We start from the raw sequence: 6,000 nt of genomic DNA on the forward strand, positions 1-6,000 counted from the left end.
GTTTTATCAGTCTTTGATAATTTCATCTCGATTGCCTGTAAGAGTTGAAAATTCCTATTCATCGTACATCAGGCAGTCATGTTATGTACCGCCGTGTTTCTGAAAATCTATACTAGTTAATAAAATTGGAGTTTCTTTTTGTAATATAGAAATTGTCGCTTTTGCTTACATCCGAATCACATTTTTTACAATTTGTGTCTGTCTGTTTATTTGTTTGTTCCGACTAATCTCTGAAATAGTTGGAACGATTTTGACAGGACTTTCATTGGCAGGTTTATTTCAGAAAACGTCAGTCAGTCTGTCGGAAGTTAGAAATCGTTATTCTACGCGGCAGACATTGCGGGCAACAGTTAGTAACTACATATACATGCTAACATTCAAAAAATCCGAATAATAGATATAGATAGATATATAGTATTTACTTCACCCGTTACCTGACCTTGGGTTTATACCCGTGACATACTGAACTGCATGAGCGATTAATCATCAGCTACAGTTTTCTACGCATTTGCATACTAAGAATTGACAAAATTTTACATATTATCTTTACCCAATCTACAATGGAACCCGGTCACCGATCACTAATCTTGCAATCAGTGTTTGTGTTATCTCGCTACTGATTTTAAATTTATATCAATACATATCATAATGAGCATTATTTGAAGATAAATTGCTAATGTTCCCTTAACTAAATTCTTATGATGGCATCGAAATACACGTGACATATATTATATTGATATATCATTGTAAAATTATTACATGTCGACAGGCGTCATTTCACGGTCTCACAGGCAGGTGAAAGCAACACTTGCATTGTATTTCGCCGTATTACTGCGATTTGACTGCACGGTTGGTGCGGTGGCTGGGCAACTGGCTGCCGCGCAACGGGTAGCGGGTTCGATTCCTGCACGGAGCAACTCTTTGTGTGACCCACAAATTGTTTTTTCGGGTCTGGGTGTCATGTGTATGTGAACTTGTATGTTTGTAAACGCACCCACGATACGGAAGAAAATCCTAGTGGTCCAACGTAATTAAAAAAAAAAATTAAAAAAAAAATGAAGATTACCGCATAGGGCTGGTTCTATATACAACTCATCTGGTGTTGTGTCCATGAATGGCGCCGAGTGCTTACACCGGTATCTGGTGATCCGTGTGCTCATTTGCCGTCCTACTTAGGATGATTTTCAACTAAATATGTGTTATGTAGATATGGCTACGAAAATATAGCTAAGCAGAAAAACTATATTTCTGCTTCCATTGATACTAAGCTATGTAGCTATGTGAGGAAGATGCGCAGGTTGTGTATATACCTCCCTGTCTGTATACCAAATTTCATCAATATCCGTTCAGTAGTTTCAGTAGTTTCAGCGTGATTGACGGACAAACATCTAAACAAACAGACTTAAACATTATATTATATTATATTATTATTTTACTGAATAGATAATAACCTCGTCATATCTATAAATAGTGTGATTGTTGCACCGGCTAGTCTTATCGGAAGCGAATTTTTTATAAAGAAATTACTTTTGTTTTTGTACTTACTTACCTATCACATAAGGTGCATTATTCCGTGAACGTAGGATTATGTTTCAAATCACATATTAAAGACAAAGGAATTTTTTTCAGCACCTATATAATAGGGGCAAATAAACAAACTAAGCAATTTGAGGTAAGCAATAAGCGCCGCCCACGATTCGCATCGCATTCGTAACACCAAAATAAATTGCAAGAGTGCTACAAGTCTGTAAATAAAAAAAAAAAAATTAGGTCACGTAAGGAGCCCGTGTAATTGGAAGCAAATTGGAACTATTACTGCACAAAACAGTTTCAGACCATCTGTTATGACCATTTTCAATATACAAAATCCCGATTAGGCACATTTGCCCAACCAAGATATCACGTGTGGGAGAGTTATGCTTTGGCACGAATGGGCCGGTTTGACCGGAAAGATACCACGGCCTCACAGAAAACCGACGTGAAACAACGCTTGCTTACCATTAGGTGATTACTGGATTATTCCATAAATGCACACCCTGGCTTTCCAACAGTCATACTTTCGACGACACGACTAATTAAGCATTGTAACACACAAAGACGAAAATATGACTACATAGCCTTTTTAAATTATCACAAAATTCGCTAACTCCTAAAAACAAAATGATACTTAAAAGAAAATTCTCGACTATGTGGGTCGTGGGGAATAATAGTGATATTATGCGCAGATTCACAAAGAGAGTGTGCCGAGCTTTCACTTTGATGTCGGTAAAAGTTAAGTGTCATTATCACATTCATATTGTAGAGTAAGACATATTTTGTTTGAATACCAACGCGATGTGGTACGTATATTTGATATCACTGTGTTTGAAAAAGGATTTATTTGTTATGTTTTTGTAGAATTTGCTCTATATTAGGTTATTTTTCTGTTGTGGGTGGGTTTGAATACACTATATTTTTATTGAAAACTGCTATTAAAGAAATGTTTGTTATTTTATGCCTTTTACTCCTTACTAAGTAATTGTTAGTAATTGTTGTGGTGTGGTGGCCCGAAGGTTTAAGACGCCCGCTTCTCATGCTTGAGAGTGCGAGTTCAAAACCTAATTCTAATGGCCAGCACCAATGTGACATTTTCAGAATTATATTGTACTTTCTAAGGATTAAGCGTGTAAAATATAACATTGTGCAATTATTTGTCAAAAAAATTGGGTAGCAACTTCAATGTCATTATTATCAAAATCACGACCATTTTCCTCATAAACAAGCAATTGGTTATCTTGAACAACGGATTGCAATTTTGCATCGGCGAAGATAAAGAACAAAATTCTAAAAATAAATTCAGACTTCTGACTAAGCGTCATCCGTAGATTGGTTACAAGAGCGAGAGATGGCCAAATTCTCAAATAAGTATATTTTTATTTAGTTCTTCTTTTTTTGAAAATTCTTACGGTTACAAAGAGTTTAGAATTTTCTTTGGTATAAGATGTGTAGATGACGACTATTTTTTATTTTAATGCCGTGTTGTAGATTATTTGAAAACATTAGAAACGAATTTTTTATTTTCATACGTAAACAAATACTTTCGGAGATATATCGATTTGAAATATCGCGTAACGTCACTTCTAGGTACCCCTAACATTTTTGACAATTAAATAACTTTATAACGCCCTATGCACTATTAAAATGTTATTTTTAAACCATACATATTTGTTTCAGTGCCATCAGTTCTTGACTGATGACTTGACTGAAGGAACTTATTTAAGTTGAAAACGGTTTCCTATAATTCAAACCGTAAACTTGATAAGAACCTTAAAAAAGTCACAAAATATACTGAGTAATCGATCCTATAAATCCCATGCTCATCAGTCTAGCTTACGGCATCAAAGGGCTTCGTCCTCTCATCATCATTTTCTTTTTAATGCCTTCGAAAAAAGGTTTTTTGTAGAAAGTGTGAATTCTGAAGGAACCTTTTTTTTCTTCATTACAATTGTAACTACTGTTAAGTGTTACATAACATAACATCACGCTTTTAAATCCTCGGAGGTATACAGAAAGGTACTCTGCATACATATCTACGTAGAAATAACCTGATTTCAATTTGAATCTCATGCCTTATACTGGATCTTTTTATCGATTCTGCATACTAAACATTACTGAGAACTTAATTAAAAAACTGAAAAAAAAACAATTAGAATTTACCTGACCTTGGAATTTATTCCATGAGCTTTTGCACGTAAGTCGCACTTATAGCCAACGAAATAGAATGCGTACTACGACACTGATAAGTAATTGAAATTCTTAGGGTAATTATTAATCAATGTTTCTATAAATATAAGCTGTACCTAAACGTCTAGTAGGTAATACCCACAAAAGATTACCTACCAGACATTTAAAAACGCCATCAGCCTAATCCCTCTTGCGTATGTTGCAGTTAATTGATATTCCAAAAATACAGTATCAGATAAATAAGATTATCCTTGAAAAACATTAATCAGTCTGAATCTAGTATAAAAATTGTTATCAGTAGCGAATCGTCTGCTGCGACATTACTGTGCGTATTTAATTTTGAGACACCCAAACAGCTGATTGTGTATCATTGGTAATACTAGACTAATTAGTTACATGCAATTTATATGTATTTACCATATAACTAACTACAGCCGCGTGTTTTCACCCGTTGCTGCTTGTCGTCTTTAATCCTTTCTCAACTAAATGGGCTACGCAACACAAAAATAGTTATTTCATTATTCGACTGCACGGTTGACGCATACCTGGGCAACCGGCCGTGTAACGTGAAGCGGGTTCAATTCCCGCACGGATCTCTTTATGTGATCCACAAATTGTTGTTACGGATCTGGGTGTCATGTGCATGTGAACTTGTACATTTGTAAATGCACGCATAATACTAGGCTCACCCCCTATTACCAGGGACTTATAAAACAAATGGTGAAAAGTGGGTGTATCTTGTAAAGCGGCATTACGTCTCATAATGTGCACTTCTGCCTACCCCTTCGGGTATAAAAGGCGTGACGTTGCATGTTGTTGAGAGAAAATATTCCTGGTGCGTTAAAAAAAACTAGTAGGTTTATTTATAGAAATCGAACCCAAGTAATATTAAATTTATTCAACGTCAGCTAGCCACTTTTTTAAATAATAACTATAGGATGTTTATTTTGTATAACAAAATAATATTGAACTAATTATAGTTTCCTTTTATTGATTTAACATGATATTCATATACTTACTACGTATTAAATTAAATTATAAATTGTTGGCTGCATTTAATACGAAGTACGGCCACTGAAACTCGGGTTTATTGATATGGAAATATTTAATTAATTGAAATTTTTAACTGAAAGTTGAACATTTTTATTGTAAAAATAACTTTATTACATGGTTAAGTAGTGTTAAATTGGGTTACTGAACGAAGTAATGAACATAAATTACCTTATTATCGTATTACTGTTACTCAAAGGAACGGCGAATTTTATAATTTGTACTATCGACATGACTCTGATCTTTATTATAACTTTCGTGAGATATACTAAAGTAATTATTATGTTATCGGCTGACTCACGTAACTAGTCGAGTTCTTCGTCTTTGATTAGTGAGAAATGAAAGCCGATAACATATTTGTAATAATTAATATCTCTTTTCCAGTTGACAAGCCCTGGAGGTTATACATACATAGAAATAAATCATACACAATAAGTACATCTAACTTAACCTCACCTAACCAATAGACCTCACAGTTAATTCGCGGATAAAATTATTTTTTATTTTATTTCAAAATAGTTCCTAAACTAGAACTAAAAGTAAAATAACTTGTGTCAACAATTATATTATGTTTCAGTTTAATACCTGTATACTCTAACTGTAATTGCAAGTAGTGGCTGGTTTCAACGTTCACAGGTGAGAGCTTTAAGTCTTAAAAAACACAAAATAAAACAACTTAAAACTCGATATAAACATATTTTTTCTAAGAAAAAATATCTTTAACTTATACTTACTATAATCTACGCTATACTAAACTCCTCAGAGAATACAAGTGTTATATCACACCTAAACCAAATACTACTTCAATTAAGTAGCTTTCAAGAAGAAACTTCATTTGAACTACGAGCGAAATTATATCGCCACACGAACATTCTCAGTTCATTGCTCGTAAAGTAATCTATTTGAATCTTTTACGTTCTTTACAACATTGTATAATATTGCTCTTGTTGCCATATAAGAAGTATATAGGTGAGAACTCATAGTACAGTTATTTTCTATGTGTAGGTAATTATTTACAAATCTGCAAACATCATCATGATCAGCCGAGAGACATCCACTGCTGAACAAATATTTATTTAAATCTGCAATGAATACAATTTATTATTAAATATCTCAAAAATATTCAACCCGAATTACATTCCCAACAAGTAAGGCTTGCAACTTTACTTAACAAGTATGTGTATATTTTTGTAAAACTCATGAATAAAACCATGTATTAGGTAAATA

The sequence above is a fragment of the Spodoptera frugiperda genome, chromosome 29, assembly GCF_023101765.2.
Source record: "Spodoptera frugiperda isolate SF20-4 chromosome 29, AGI-APGP_CSIRO_Sfru_2.0, whole genome shotgun sequence".
Taxonomy (NCBI): domain Eukaryota; kingdom Metazoa; phylum Arthropoda; class Insecta; order Lepidoptera; family Noctuidae; genus Spodoptera; species Spodoptera frugiperda.